The sequence below is a fragment of the Prunus mume genome, linkage group LG6 (genome assembly GCF_029339155.1).
Source record: "Prunus mume cultivar Tortuosa linkage group LG6, ASM2933915v1, whole genome shotgun sequence".
In the NCBI taxonomy this organism is placed as follows: Eukaryota; Viridiplantae; Streptophyta; class Magnoliopsida; order Rosales; family Rosaceae; genus Prunus; species Prunus mume.
Genome location: NC_142703.1, coordinates 2,866,429 through 2,884,035, shown reverse-complemented (window position 1 = coordinate 2,884,035; position 17,607 = coordinate 2,866,429). Strand labels below are relative to the sequence as shown.

Here is a 17,607-nt window from a genome sequence, read left to right as displayed (position 1 = left end):
CGTCTCTCCACCTTAATAACTCCATTCAGCCCCTTTTCCAATCACACAAGTCGTCGATTTAAAAAGAAATAAGAAAAACAAAAGTCACAAAAGGGTCAATCCGCATGACTATTACTGAAGTAAGGTTTGTTTTGGGGAAGAGAAAATTCGACGATTCAGCACTGAATAGATAATTTGAAGACTGAGGGTTTTTAATCGGTGAGATTTTTGAATCATTGTGGTCCAATGGTGTCGGTAGAATAGTGTTTCTTATCTGCCGTTTGTAAAGTAGTTTGGCTGAGATTCTTCATTTTTGGTTTGGGTGATATTCCTTTATGAAAAGAAAATAAATTTGTGGTCCCATTAGCATGTGATTTGTCTGTGCTTGATCTGTAACTTTTGGTTTTGTTTGATATGAGCAAGTTTTTGTTATGTCAAATGTAAATGTGTTGTTATGGCTGTAAATATAAGTTGTTGGTGACATTAAGTGTTGTTTATATATATATTTTATTTCTAGCTAATCCATGTAACTTCACCATGGAGATTCACCATGGAGGGAATTTTAAAAGGGTAGTATACTAGTGATTTACCCCATGTACTTGTACCTAACTTTCGATTTTCCCCATATCCTTTTTTTTGGCAGAAAACTAAGGATATGAACTCTTTTTTTCACCAATTTCCCCCTACTGCCTAAATCCTCAACATTTCATCCAATTTTCAGTTCAATTATTTTAAAAATTTATTTTTTTGGAAAAAAATTGAAGAAAGAGTACCATCCTCCACCCCTACAAACCTTTCCCCCCCTCCTCCGGGTTTTTTTGCTCCTCCCATTCCCCCATGACCATCACCCTCCACTCCCAAACCAATCCCCCAACCCACAGACCCTTCCCCTCACCTCCTAATTTCTGTTTTCTTAGAGCATCTCCACCCACAAGGGCAAAGTCTAGGGCAAGGGCAAGCAAGGGCTGTTACTATTCACGTGAATAGTGTCAGCCTTTGCATTTGTGGTTCCACCCACAAGGGCAAAGTCTAGGGCAAGTCTAAGGCAATTACTATTCATTGTACTTTATTTTCTATTTTTTTATAGTTTAAACCATTAATTTTGATAATCTTTTGTAATTAAATTTTCGGATAAGATTTTCACCCTCTAAAATTGTGCCACGTCTGATGTAGAACAAATGTCAGATTTTATCGCTTGAGCTAGAAAAAGGACGTAGTGGGAATTTGCAGATTTGTCGTCCGAGCTCCGATTAGGACGCAAAATACCATTTCGGAAAGGGAACGACGCCACGAGTCAAACCCACAGCTTTGCTGTGACGTATGATGGATTTTGGCATTTTGAGGTCGTTTGGCCTTCCAAAACGGCATTTAAAGTTTCGTAGTTAATTTTCAGTATTTTAGATTTTAATAAAAATTATTCAAAGAAAATTCCTTTTAAAATTGTGCCACGTGTCAAATGTTAGATAACATTTTCAGATATTTTTAAAAAATTTTAATCTCAGATTTTAGATAAGATTTTCACCCTCTACAATTGTGCTTGTACCATCTATTAAAAATAAATAATTGGAAGTGCAAGAAACAAAAATTATTATGCAAGAAAATATAAACTATTTTGAAATGCAAAAATAAAATTGATTATGCAAGAAAATATAGACAAATTAAAGGTACACCAAGAAAAAAAAAATTATGCAAGAAAAACAAATAGAATATGCAATAAAAAAAAAAGTGACATTGAATTGATTAAAATGGCAATTATAAATATTTTACCTCATCGGTCAAATTTTGACCGCTTTGAATGTTCGCCTTTGCTTTTGTCAAGGCATTTCTCCATTTCCCTAACTCTTTATTAAGAAGTTTCCATCTACTAGATAACGCCATTTCGGTCCGAATAGAACCCGATCTTTGACAAAATTCTCCATGAATTTTGCTCCACATGTGATGAAACTTCATCTCATTACCCGTGATAGGGTCATGACTAATGTTCACCCAAGATTGACACAACGCAATATCTTCATTCGTTGACCACGAGCCTCCGACTTCAATAGAAGATGCCATTTGTTTTTTTTTTATACAAATGGAAAGTAGTAGAAAGAGAGTAAAAAATATTGGAAGGAGAAGAGTTTGTATGGAGAATTGGTGTGGAAGTGAAAAATGTGAGTGGAGATGAACAAAAAAATTGGAAGGAGAAAAGTTTGTATGAAGAATTGGTGTGGAAAGTGAATAATGTGAGTAAAGAGTAAAAAATATGGGATGGAGAAGAAATTGTATGAAGATTTTAGTGTGGAAAGTAAATAAAATGGTTAGGTATTTATAGAGAAAAAATACATAATTTTTGGATATTTTTTTAAAAAAATTTCAGATTTATTTCGATTTTTTTTGCAATTTTTTTAGCCAAAAAAACGAGGACCGTCGGATTTCTGGAAAAATCCATCGGAGAGTCCCGTCGCGCCACGTGGCACCCGCCCGTTGGGCTGTCGATGGTGACGTCGGCGTCACGCTGGTCAGCCATCGCGTTAGCCAACGATGACGTCACCAACTCGGGCTTCGGCCCGGCAAGACTTGCCCTTGGGCTTCCTCGGGCTCGTGGGACCCGCCACCAAAGGCTACGGGCCTGCTGGAGCAAACTCGGGCTGCGTCGGGCAGCCTTTCCCGGGCCAAGTGAGGCGCTGGACTTGCTCTTAACCCCCCAGGCCAAGCCCTCCTTGGGTTTTCTTTTCCACCCATTCCCTATGTGACCATCACCCTCCACCCTCAGACCAATCCTCCATCCCCAGATCAATCCCCACCCCATAGATCCCTCCCCTCATCCCTATTCTTTTTATCCTTGCCTCTAAACCCAGACCCATCCCTCCCTTGCGCTCAAAGTGGCTGTTCCAGGAATTCACCCTCTCCACACTCACATCATCGAAGGAGGCTCTGCAAAACCATTGACCAAGAAGATTCCAGTGCTTAACGAGAAGTATGTGATGCCAGCAGAAATGGCTTCAGAGGTGCTTTACCGAAGAATCCCACCTCAGGAAATTGCAGATCGGAGCAACATTTGGAGCTTTTGGGTAGCTACAACCTCTGCGGCAAATTACCGCAGAGAGAGAGAGAGAGAGAGAGAGAGAGAGAGAGAGAGTTTATTTCAATTTTCTGTTTTTTATTTTAGGAGTTTTTCGCATCAATGGTCCCTCAACTATACCCGTTTTTACATTTGGGTCATTGAACTCAATTATTAGTTGTAGAGGTCACTCAACTATGTGTGTAGTTGCACCAGTAGTCCTTCCATTAAGTCTGGCTAACGTGGTGTCAATTTCGTGGGCAAATTCGAGAGAGAGAGAGAGAGAGAGAGAGAGAGAGAGAGAGAGAGTTTATTTTAAATTTCTGTTTTTTATTTTATGGGTTTTTCGCATCAATGGTCCCTCAACTATACCCGTTTTTGCATTTAGGTCACTGAACTCAATTATTAGTTGTAGAGATCACTCAACTATGTGTGTCGTTGCACCAGTAGTCCTTCCGTCAAGTCTAGCTAATGTGGTGTTAATTTCATGGGCAAATTCGTCTTTTGAAGTCTGGCATGTCCAACCTCCCATCTATAGCAATTTTCCTCCGAAAAATGTCAAATCTGGCGCCAAATAAATCCCCAATTCCCATTTATATTTGAAGAAAGCCACATAAAAATAGTAGATGTGCTGAAATTTTGGAAATTGGAAGGAAATCTGGGAAGCCACATAAAAACAGTAGATGCGCAAAAATGTCACAGATTTCTTCTTTATCAACAAATCCGAGCCCTAGTGCGATGAAGCTATGCAGGTGTGGTGGATATATCAAAACTTAGACTTCATGGACTGATTTAAATCCTGGGAGAAGATTTGAGGCTTGTGAGATGAGTCGAGTAAGTTAATCTGTGAAATTTTATTTTATTGCTTGATGGGTTTAGCTTTGATGTTATGAAACGTACTTTGCAAAGAAATAGAGGAAATGAGCATCATTGGGAGTGGCTGGACGCATCGACCTGTGCAAAAGGAAAAGAACTAATTCCTGGGTTGCTGAGAAGAATGAGAGCAATGGAAGAGGACCTAAAGTTAATAGAAGAACAGAAGAAAGAAGTGGAAGATAAGCTGAAAATGGTGGAGAGAGAAAAGAAGGAATTGGAGTACGAAGTTGGAGAACTATGCAAGCAGAAAAGACTGTTGGAAAAGAAAAGAACAGGCCAACGACCAAGAGAGAATCAGATTTGGGGGGTTTCATTTCTGTCTTTGGTTCTTGGGTTTTTGGTGATTATAATGATACTCTGTGTCTTGAGCAATTAGTTGACATTTTCTTGTGGAAACTATCAAAAGCTTATGATCAATTAGGTCGAAATATAACCTATATGTAGTTCATTTTGCAATGAAATTTGAGTTCGAGTTTGGTGGACATATTGGTGTTAGTGTATTGAAATTTTGCAATGAAATGTGATGATGCTCTGTACTAGTTCCAAAATGTACCAAATCAACAGTTATAACATCTAGTTCCAAAATGTACCAAATCAGCATATAACATCCAGTTACAACTTCCAAAATGTACCAAATTAGGTTCCAAGTGAAACTGAAGCATAATATACCAAATATACCAAATCAGGTTCCAAGTTACAGCTTCCAAAATGTACCAAAATGTACCAGTTCAAGTTCCAAAATGTACCAAATACAAAACAATGACATCCAGCCCAGAGATACATCTAACAAACCATTCATAAAACACATCTAACTACTTCAAAAAAGACATCCAACAGACATCCTCTTAGTTAGCCTTCAAAACATCCATGGTTTAAGCTTCATGGCAAAACACTTGAATCTCTTGGCAGGAGACTTGGGTGGTTGTGATGATGATAATATAGCTCCAGTGTAAAAGAGTGGCTGTGATGATGATGGGAGTGGTTGTGATGATGAGAAATTGTTTGGCATTTATGTTGTCCCATTTCCAACCTAAAATCAATGGAACCATATTAACTAAAGTAAATTAACCAACCAAAGTAGCATGACAGAGTTGTCACTTACATTTCCTCTTCCAGTTGGCATTTCTCCTCTCCTATTTCCTCTCCCTCTTCCTGTAGTAGTTCCTCTACCTCTCCCTCTGCCTCTAATTGGGTTGGGCTGATTAGGGTGGGCTTAAAAAACAAAAATAAACATGATATAAACTAAATAATAACAACAACAAAAGGGTCATATCAACTGGTTGGGCCTAAAGACCAAAAAAAAATTAAACTAAATAAATTTTAACCCAAATACCTGAGCTGCCCCTTGGACTATAGAAGAGGCAGCTGATCCTTGGTTGGGCTAATTAGGAACGGCCTACAATAACAAAACAAAAAAAAAAAAAAAAACCAATTAAAGTTGTCAACAACAAAAGTAAATTAAACTACAGAAAATATACCCAAAATACATGTGATGTCCTTTGGTTGGCATGTCGTGTCTTATTATGTCCCTCTTGGCCACAAATTGAGTATCTTATCTTGACATAAATCCTTCTCAACCTAGTAGGTGGTGGATTGTAAAATAGAGGCAAAGGGTTTGGAGGAACTGAAGCAGGTACTTCAACATCAGCTGGTCCTTTGTTCCTTGATTTCCTAAGTCTTCCAGGCTGCTTCTTATATGGAGGAGGTTTAATTGGAGGCCAATTAGTTCTCTGCCACTGGTCCATGGATAGTATTTGGTGTACCATAGGTTCATATGAACTCAGGTAGGCTTCTTTCTTATAGCAGTCATGTGCAAAGTCAAAGACATTTGCCTCCTTTTGAAAGATACAAGAAATAGCATGAGAACATGGGATCCCACACAAATCTCATCTTCTACAAGAGCAAGTCTTGGCTTTTAGATCCACCACATACTCTCCCCCATACATATGGCTCACTTGGTATTTGCTCTCACCTGCTAATCTAGGAATGCATTGACTAGCTCCCAACTTATTCTTCTCAATAATCTTGACAATCCTAGGCCCAACTGGATGTCTCCAAACCATACCAGCAATCCTTCTATTAGCCATCCTTAACATGATATAAACTCTAATCCTTTCTAGACATGTTAAGATAGACTTGTCTCTTGAATCTAAAATGCAAGAGTTAAAGGATTTATAGAGGTTGTTCAACAACAGATCACACTTAGAATGTGGCTCAGAATGAGATATACTCCAATTTTTGGCTGGTCTTTTCTTAAGCCACTTCCATGCCTCTTCATCTTGCTCTTTCATCTTGTCCATTTCTACTTCATACCAGGGAATGGTAGTTGCTCTTGCCGCAGCCCAGAGAATGTTTTTCAGTGCAAGGCCAGCATGATCTGTCTTGAAGTTGTTGTAGAGATGCTTAACACACATTCTGTGCTCAGCTGTTGGAAGCAATGTCTCAATTGCAGGTATTAGACCTTTTTGCTTATCACTCATAAACACCCAAGCTTTCTCATTCTCAATTTGTAAGTCTTCAATCAAAAGTTAAAGAACCAAATCCAAGTACTTTTTGATTCCACCTCTACAACAACATAAGCAACTGGGTACAGTCCATTATTCCTATCAACACCAACGGCTGTTAAAACTTGCCCTGTGTAAGGTCCCTTTAAATGGCAACCATCTATACCAATTAGAGGTCTACATCCTGCCAAAAATCCCCTCTTACAAGCTTCCAAACACACATAAATTCTTTCAAACACAGGTTTATTACCCTTCATCTTATTCTTTATAATCACAGTGCTGCCCTTGTTAGCATTCTTCAATTCTTCTGCATAGTCCCATAGCCTTGCATATTACTCCACATAGCTGCCTTCAATTGACAAGACCCGCCCTGAAATTCCTCGAAATTTGGGACGAACCCCGCCTAATTACCGACATCAACCCGATGCCGGGCCCACTTACTAAAGACTGAGACTTTCTACCAAAAATTTGGCAAAGTCTCCCCTGTAAATTGAACATTTCCAAACTTCAACCTGTTCAAAATTCTACAGATTAAATACAACCAACTGGCAGCATGCTTTATAAGTAATAAAATAATTTACAAACAAGGCCTCGAGGCCTCACAAAATTTAAACCCTCAGTGAGCGTCTGAGCATATCTATGGAATTCAAAATACAACCAAGTACCGCTGAAAAGAAAAAGTACCAAGAGTCTCTACGAAGACTCGAATTCCAAGATGCACCCGGTCCGGCTCAATGCAGAGCTTAGTCGCCACTCTTGGTGGGGTGCAAAGCAGAAAGTTATGAGTGGACAGAAATCAAGTTCAGTTCAAGTGAAATCAAAGTAGTATAACCCCCACATTTATTAAAACATGCAATGAAACCATAAGCATAACAAAACCATCATAAGCAGTATATGAACATATACTAACACATATATACCGGATCTCAAATCCGTAATCTGTGAATAATACTTCACGAAGCCCACCACTCAACTTAAGAGTTCTGAGAGGTTAGACTCTCATAAACGTTCTCAAAGGTACGACCGGCGAGGAAGTATCCTTACCGAGAAATAGAACAAAAGAACATTCATATATATATATATATATAATTATATACATACTAATTATATGATGTAACAGAATAATAATAATAATACTAATAATAATAGTATATAGATATAACCAATATTTGATTGTACCGGGGAAACAATCCAACCGGGGGACTGTTTGACTAGTCCACATGGCAGAGACATTCCTCAATTCACCATGTGTCTAGGGCGAGTCGTCCAACTGGGACTAACTCTCGGCCCGCGTACAGCCGACACGGTCAAAGCTTGCGCTGAAATACCATCCTACGCGCACAGACTACCCCAAATCCAGAGTCCACAGCAACATCCCCTCAAGGATGTTCTGAGTTCTAACAATTTCAAAAGTATTCAATATCCGTAACCAAATTCAGATCAGGGGAGGTACATAAATTAGTGCTTAACGCACTCCAATTAACAGATCAGACATTACCTTTCCATAGCTCATATTAACCACCACGTACCCCATGCATAGACGCATGTAAATATAGCTTCTCAAAAGTCAAATATCATAATAAGTTTTATGAAAACCTCGAATTTCCATTCGAGCGTATATAAATCATCGATAAACATAATAAAACTATATGCCATATTTCCATGAATGAAATCATACTGAGTTTCAAAAGAAAAGTCCAGTCACAAGTAGTCCCACACAACTTGACCCTTAGATGGTCCCTTTATTGCATTATCTTTGGGTGAGTACGATTGAATACGAAAATACGATGAACATCAAACGCTTCAAAACAAAACTCTAAAATAAAACCCTAGTTTCCCAGGAGTTCCTATAGGTTTTACGAGGTCTAGGATACACGTCCTGTAAGTTTGGTCCGAAACGGACGGTTAGATCGCTCACGATCGCACGATTGGACGATTCTGAAACCCTCACCCTAGGGTTGGCATTTATGGAGTATCCGGGAGTCCGTTTTACGATCCGTCGAATCCTACACGATCCTAAGGGTATCTAAAGGAACATACTTCAATTTGAAAACGATCCAACGGTCGGAACATATCGAACCCGAATAACGCACAATATGCGATAATTCGTTCGATAGTCAAACGACCTCGGAATCGAGATCCACGAAATCCTACGCGCTCGTGACAACCTAAGGATCACACTGGAACGATTTACAGCTCCACCACACTTGTCCACGCGCCACCACACGCGCTGGCAAAGAAGCGGGTGTGCGAGAAATTCAGCGACGGAAAATCTCTAAATCACAAGTCACCCTCCCGGCTACAGGTCCTACTCAACTAGGGAAGCATTTCATTCAACTAATGGAAAGGTCAATTCTGCCGGGAATTGGCCGGAATTTCGAATTGAAAACCGGCCAAACCTAGGTTTCAAATTCACTTCCCCAAACTTAAAATCGATCCAATCCTACTCAAAGACCAGCTAGAACAGATAAAAAGAGGAAGAAACCTCACCTCAATCACGAAATGGACAAGCTGGAGTGGCGGCGCAACGATCGGAGAAATCCCGTTTGAACCGGCGCAACCGCCGTCGATTTTTGAGTTTTCCGCGGGAAAACCGGTAGGTCTTGACCGAAGTCGAGACGGCCAACGGAACCGGTGCGAGGGGGGTGGCGAATGTGGTGGTGGCGTGGATATTTCGCTCGGGTGAAGCAGTGAGAGAGAGAGTTCGCGGGAGAGAGAACGCATACGGGAGAGAGAGAGAGAATGAACGAAAATGAAGAATTTGATTTTTTTTTTACAAATACCCTTTTCGAATTATTTACGATTTTGCCACTGAAAGAAATTTCATCGCCAAAATCTCGTTATAACTCCGATTCAAGCCGACCGCCTGTCAATGAATTCATCTCAGAACCACCTACGCAACCAAACCACTTCCCAAAATCCTTCCGGACAAAAAAATGACCGAAATACCCTACCCCAAGGGTAGTTTCGTAATTTCACAATTAATTTAATTTTAATTGTTTGACTTCTCCACAAGTAGCCTCTTCAACAGTTTGACTTCTCCACAACACTTTCACTACAGGAATGGATCTGGAGCGCAACCTTTGTTCCTTCCTATCCAAGATCTGCAGGTTGCTTCTCGTACGTCAACTCTTCACTCAACTCTACAGGTTGATGCTCCAGAACATGAGAAGGATCAGGCATGTACTTCCTTAACATGGATACATGAAATACATCATGAATCCGAGATAGTTCTGTAGGTAAGGCAAGTCTATAGGCAACTGGTCCAATACGTTCGGTGATCTCATAAGGTCCAATATAACGAGGGCTTAACTTCCCGCGTTTACCGAACCTCATCACACCCTTCCAAGGAGATAGCTTCAAGAACACCCAATCTCCAACTGTAAACTCAAGATCCTTGGATCGGTTATCCGCATAACTCTTCTGTCGGTCTTGTGCGGTTTTGAACTTTTCTCTAATCATTTTCACCTTCTCAGTTGTGGCTCGAATACTATCTACCTTTTCCAACTTCCTTTCACCCCCTTCATTCCAACAAACAGGAGTTCTACATATTTTCCCATACAGAGCTTCATACGGAGCCATCTCAATACTCGAATGATAACTATTGTTATAAGCAAACTCCACCAATGCAAGGTGAGTATCCCAACTGTCTTTCAGTTGTAAAATACAAGACCTCAAGATGTCTTCCAAGGTCTGAATGGTTCTTTCCGATTGTCCATCAGTCTGTGGGTGGAAAGCAGTACTAAAATGTAACTTAGTACCCATAGCCTCATTTAAACACTTCCAGAAATGAGATGTGAACCTTGCATCCCTGTCCGATACAATAGACACAGGAGCTCCGTGCAACCTCACAATCTCATCCACAAAGAGTTTTGCTAGCCTTGACAAGCAATAGGTTTCTTTTATAGGTAGAAAATGGGCCGATTTGGTGAGTCTGTCAACTATCACCCAAATTCCGTCATGCCCTTTAAAAGTACATGGAAGTTTGAAAACGAAGTCCATTGTGATAAACTCCCACTTCCATTCAGGGATCGGCAGTGGTTGCATGAGTCCGGACGGTTTCTGTCTTTCCGCTTTCACTTGTTGACAAATCAGACACTTGCTCACATACTTAGCAATATCTCCCTTCATATGCGGCCACGAGTAGTACTCACGTAGAGTCCGATACATCTTAGTACTACCCGGATGCATAGAGTAAGTAGAACAATGAGCTTCTTCCATGATTTTTCGTCTCAAGTCTTCATCGTTCTTGGGTACACAAAGACGAGTTCCAGCCACCAAAGCTCCATCCTTCCTTATTGCATAATCCGTCCGTGTACCATTTTCTACTTCCGACCTTATCACACAAAGATTAGGATCTCCCAATTGTGCTGCAATCACCCTGCTCAACCAGAATAGGCCTCACCTGCACACTAGAAAGCATTCCTCCCCGAGGAGTCATTTCCAAATCCACACCATCCTTCCGCAGTTCTACCAATAACGGAAGATAGGCCATTCTAAGATGAGCTAAACTTCCACCAACATTCCTACTTAGTGCATCAGCTACCACATTAGCTCGACCGGGATGATACTCAATCGTACAGTTATAATCTTTAATCAATTCCAGCCAACGCCGCTGTCTCATATTCAACTCCCTCTGAGTGAAAAAGTACTTGAGGCTCTTGTGATCAGTGAAAATCTGACACATCTCACCATACAAGTAATGCCGCCAGATTTTAAGAGCGAACACCACTGCGGCAAGTTCCAAGTCATGGACAGGATAATTCTGCTCGTGCTTCTTAAGTTGCCTTGAAGCATAAGCAATTACCCAATCATATTGCATCAGAACACATCCCAAGCCGTGTAAAGATGCGTCACTATAGATCACAAAGTGCCCCGAGTTATCCGGAAGAGCCGAGCAGGTGCAGTGGTTAACCGCTTCTTCAGCCTCGAAAACTCTGCTCGCACTCCTCCGTCCACTCAAACTTATCATCCTTCCTCGTTAACCGAGTAAGAGGTGTTACAAATTGACGATAGTAGCCCGCTAACTTGAAACTTCGTATCTCTGTTACACTTGTGGGTTGCATCCAATTCACAACTGCTTCTACTTTGCGAGGGTCCACATAGATTCCTTCTGCTGATATAACATGTCCAAGGAATTCCACTCTATCCAACCAAAACTGACACTTACTAAACTTGGCATAAAGCTTCTTCCTTCTTAAAGTCTTCAATACTAATCGCTGATGTTTCTTATGACCCTCCAAAGTTCGAGAATAAACCAGAATGTCGTCTATGAATACAATCACAAAGTGATTCAAATAAGGTCGGAATACTCTGTTCATGAAATCCATAAACGCTGCTGGTGCATTTGTCAATCCGAAAGGCGTCACCAAGAACTCGTAATGGCCATAACGAGTCCTAAATGCTGTCTTGGGAATATCATCTTCCCGAACTCTGAGTTGATGATATCACGATTGGACGATTACCCTAGGGTTGGCATTTTCGGAGTATCCGGGCGTCCGTTTTATGATCCGTCGAATCCTACACGATCCTAAGGGTATCTAAAGGAACATACTTCAATTTGAAAACAATCCAACGGTCGGAACATATCGAACCCGAATAACGCACAATATGCGATAATTCGTTCGATAGTCAAACGACCTCGGAATCGAGATCCACGAAATCCTACGCGCTCGTGACAACCTAAGGATCACACTGGAACGATTTACAGCTCCACCACACTTGTCCACGCGCCACCACACGCGCCAGTAGCAAGCGGGTGTGCAGAGAAATTCCGGCGACGGAAAATCTCCAAATCACAAGTCACCCTCCCGGCTACAGGTCCTACTCAACTAGGGAAGCATTTCATTCAACTACAAGAAAGGTCAATTCTGCCGGGAATTGGCCGGAATTTCGAATTGAAAACCGGCCAAACCTAGGTTTCGAAATTCACTTCCTCAAACTTAAAATCGATCCAATCCTACTCAAAGGCCAGCTAGAACAGATAAAAAGAGGAAGAAACCTCACCTCAATCACCAGAAATGGACGGCTGGAGTGGCGGCGCAACGATCGGAGAAATCCTGATTCGAACCGGGTGCAACCGCCGTCGATTTTGAGTTTTCCGCGGGAAAACCGGTAGGTCTTGACCGGGACGTCGAGAGGAAGCCAAAGGAAGTGCCGAGGGAAATTTGGGGTGGCGGATGTGGTGGTGGCGTGGATATTTCTGCTCGGGTGAACAGTGACGAGAAAGAGAGTTCGGGAGAGAGAGAGAGAGAGAGAATGAACTGAAAATGAAGAATTTGATTTTTTTTTTATAAATACCCTTTTCGAATTATTTACGATTTTGCCACCGAAAGAAATTTCATCGCCAAAATCTCGTTATAACTCCGATTCAAGCCGACCGCCTGTCCACGAATTCATCTCAGAACCACCTACGCAACCAAACCACTTGTGGTCCCAAAATCCTTCCGGACAAGAAAATGACCGAAATACCGTACTCCAAGGGTAGTTTCGTAATTTCACAATTAATTTAATTTTAACCTTTTGAATTGGACAATTAAATAGAGTCGGGGTGTTACATCAATGATCACCTTGGACAAGTTCTTTGCTCTATAAATCTGATGTTTTGAAACATTCATATGGTACTTTTCTAAAACCTCAGCCTTGAATGCCCCTACATCCCAGTCAGGATTTTTCCTAATCTTGTTAGCAAACCTTTTGGACAGCCACCTTGAATTAGTATATTTCAATTTGTCCACTCTAGTACACTGATGCTCTAAAGACAGAGTTTTTATGGCAAATGTCTGCTCATCTCTGTCTATCTTGGAAACCCAGAGAATAAAAGGGCATTTCGTGTGACCTGCACACTTTGCTTGAATACTTTTATTATCATTCTTCACAAATTTAATATTCCTCCCTTGCACAATTGCATACTCCCTAATAGCTTCCTTGAGTTCATCCTTATCGGCAAATTGCATTCCAATTCTAAACTCTGGATTTCTCAAATCAGTTTCTTTGCTAAACTGTTTAAAATTTGTCTTCTTCCATTTCCTCTTGCTTGTCTTTTTTTTACCTTCTTCCTCATCACCAGAGCTATCATCATCAGAAGGAAGTCGATCAGTATCTTGATCATCATCTGATATCTCCCCTGTAGCTTTATTAAAAGGCATTTCATTTATCTCTTCAAAACATTGTGCATATTCATCATTTGGTGCATCGTTCCTTGGTTGTGCTCTTGATGCAGCCTCTTTATTACCATTTTCTTCTTCTTTACTTATTTCATAATCATTGTCAATAATAACATCCTCCTATTCCTCCTCTTCCTCCTCTTCCTCTTCATATTCATCGTTCCTTGGTTGTGCTCTTGATGCAGCCTCTTTATTACCATTTTCTTCTTCTTCACTTATTTCATAATCACTGTCAACAATAACATCCTCCTCTTCCTCCTCTTCCTCTTCATATTCATCTTCATTGCCAACATCTTCATTGTGCTGTTGTTTCCCTTTATCTTCACTCTCTAGCTCGTTGTTATGAATAGGATCATGGTAATACAACACCAATACCTGATCTGATGAAATGCTCCCAACCAACCCTGGAATACAACTATTATTTACAACCTCATTCACAATATGCTGACCACTTTTTGCAAGCCCCTTATAGTAAACTTTTAAGCTTGTAACCCTTTGTGTTATATCAACTTTGTATCCAAGATCTATCCCAATTTTCTTTAAATCCAATAATGACAGATAGTCATGAATACAGTTGTCAACATAGCATACTTTGCCTCCCTTATACACGCCATTCTCCAACATACCAAAGTGGTGGAGTTCAAGAGTACACAGCTCTTCTTTATCTACCACATTATATAAAGGTATACTTACAAACAATTTCAATGACAATAAGGAGAAAGTAAACAAGGAAGACAAAGTAAGTGCAGGCATGTGCAAGTGTGAAATCACTTCCATGACAAATCGACAGAAATGGGACCATAAACAATAATAAAGACTCCAACTACATTTTTTCCCACCTTAAAGCCAAAACTTCATTGTCAACAACAGGACCACACATTTGCAAACATAATAAATTGCAATATAAAATGCAGAATGAATATTTAGCTTATAGTAACTTACCATACTTGAGGGGTTCTCCAGACAACCGAAAAATTATCTCCATTTGAAGAAGCCTCCACACACTGTAGACCCGACACTTTTCTCTGTGATTTTCACGAAACTGAAATCCTATATCTGTACTTTATCGTTTTTAACTCAAAATACTTCGATACTTCGTCCATTAACGCATAATACTGAGATAATGTTCCAAAATCCCCCAAAATCGAAGTCCAATGCCTCTCAATTTGAAAACCCTAGATGCGATTTCCCTTTTGCACATGTCATTTTGCAATCGTTCTCTTCAAAGCCAAAAGATTCGTTTTAATTAACTGAAAAGTTAGATTTGCCCCTAACGAATCTATGAGATTCTCACATATGCTTGCCATGTCATCATTTGAAACGGAAAAAGCTAATGGACTTGACGGAAGGACTACTGGTGCAACGACACACATAGTTGAGTGACCTCTGCAACTAATAATTGAGTTCAGCGACCCAAATGCAAAAACGGGTATAATTGAGGGACCATTGCTGCGAAAAACCCTTTATTTTATTATTCATTTTTCATTTATTGTTAACGTACAAAATGACCACTTTACCCTCATATTTAATGGCAAATTGGATGAAATGTTGCAGATTTAGACAGTATGGGGGAAATTGGAGGAAAAAAAAAGTTCATATCCTTAATTTTCTTATTAAAAAAAAAAAAAGGTATGGAGCAAATCGAAAGTTAGGTACAAGTTCAGGAGGTAAATCACCAGTATACCCATTTTAAAAAGGGGAAATATTTGGGTGGTAGGGTACAATGGATAGATGACTGTATTGGGGATCATTTTTCAATGTTGAACATGTATGACATTGCTACATCACTCAGACACAACCAGTTAAAAACGTGTTTTCACTATAAGAGCACAACAAAGGCTTTTCTTCCAATAGAAACAGATGGCCATGAACTTGAGTTTGTGCACAAATTCCTTCATCTAGGGTTTAGAATTTGTACCTCTCACATAAGCCAGAACCCCCCCTATTAGAGAGTTAAGCATTTGCATCTACATCTACATTTCACTTTGATGGTTCGTTTTACCCAAATTTACCCAAATTTACACCAAGTTGATGTAGAAGCTGATGTGAATACTTCATATTATGGTCAGTGGGGTGATGGTTGGGATAATTTGTGGAGTTATTAGGGTGGAGAGACGAAACTACCCTTGAACAGTGACAATTTGACAAACTATTGGATGTCAAAGAGTTGATTTAGACAGTAGGGAGGAATTGGCGATAAAAAATAATTTGTATCCTTAATTTTCCAAAAAAGAAAGGCCATGGTGCAAATTGAAAGTAGCGTACAAGTTCATGAGGTAGATTGACAATTAATCCTTTTCTTTTGCGAATGATGTGGAGGCTTATGAAAACGGGGAAGAGGCTTTTCTATATTTATGTATTGGAAGGTATGCTTGATTGCTTAGAAAGCATTCCAAGTACCCGAAAAAAGAATGCTCTTCTCATGAATTCTTCGTTTTCCTTCTGATTTAACCCTTGCTAATAGAGTGAATTGCTGCCTATGTTATTACTATACGGTGTACAGTTTGTGGATAAAAAATGTATCATAGCATACTTAGCAATCCAACCTTTTGAACCTTCCAATTTTGATGAGGCCTACTCCACCTCACCAAGGCGACAAATGATCGGAGAGAACAACATGATCCAGAAATTGCTGATAATGGGTCGGAGAGAACGAAATTATCCAGATATCAGGTGGGCAACTTCTAATACAATAGGATGGGAGGGCCAGCATACATAACAGAGAGCATCCAAGCTTGTTTCCCAGGCAATGAGATACAAACATTGATCACTTGGTCAACTGTCCTAACCCATCAATCTTTAATCCATCTTCATTTCAAAGAGGCCAAAGTCAAAAACTTAGTTGTAACGGGTTTTAATACCCGTTTTCCTTACACGATTGATCACGTGATGAAAGATGCATAGATGAAAGATGCAGGGAGAAAAGAGTATGAAACCCATCACATGCAAGTTTTTCTCCTTAAATAATACTTCAATTTGGTATTTCTCAAAATTTCTCAGGCTCCAACCTCCAAGGCTAGCCATATATCATCCCCCTCGAAAGTCCGAAGAGTCGGTATATCATGCGGTTTCTTTCTTGGGGTTGTCTTGTCTGATTTGCTGACTGATGTGGCATGTGGACCCTACTCCTGTCCTGGCTCTACCAATGACGCGTGGGTCCCCCACCGTTTGTGAAGTATTCCACTGCACTCTTTTCCTCTCCCCAAGCGCTTTTTGTGGCAGGTCCAAGTGAAATTAGGTTGGCCTAAACCCGTTGCCGTCTTTATTTATTTTAATACTGAAAATAATAATAATACTAGACTAAAACCTAGCTCGTTATACCCTTTCTTTTTTATATGTATGACAATGCACGACCAGTTTTACATGTCATGAATAATATTACTATTAATAGTTCAATAAAATTAAATTAAAATTTTGGTAACTACACAAATTTCATGAATTTCACACTAGGATAGGATATTTAACTATAGTGTATGAGATGCGATAGTAGAATAATACCGAAATTTTGTTCTACCATACAATTAATTTAGCACGGGTTTTTTCCGGTTACGAAATGAGGATTTCAGTAAATCACCAAAATTGTTACAAGATATAGCAGCATGTATAAGGTTACCTCATTAAAATCTTTTTAGGAATTTAGCACTGTTATTATAATTTAACACTGTTACACTGAAAATTTTGATAATAACTACGCAAAGTAGATCTACTAATTGGTTCTGTTTGACCCAATAATTAGAATATAAAGGCCAAAGAATTGCCAATCATTACCTGTAGATGTGGGGATACATGTTCTCTCGTCAACATTCAAACGCGTTATACTTCGAATTATTAATCTAAAGAATTGAACCTGTTGATTTTTAGCTAAACGTATCATCTTAATTGAGAATTTAAGAACATACTAGACAAAATTCTTTGGAATCATTCCACGTGTTGAAACTCTTGGGTGCTAAACACGGTCCAATCCACTCGAGGACGAGAAATTAGTCCAAATAGATTCATCCCTGATGTCATGTGTTTAATTTTCTTATGGTAATAATGT

At 39.7% G+C, this 17,607-nt stretch overlaps 1 pseudogene; it reads right to left on the bottom strand.

Moving 5' to 3' along the window:
- Positions 1-2,717: 2,717 nt before the first annotated feature.
- On the bottom strand, positions 2,718-6,819 carry LOC148915827 (uncharacterized; annotated as a pseudogene).
- Between the last annotated feature and the right edge of the window lie 10,788 nt (positions 6,820-17,607).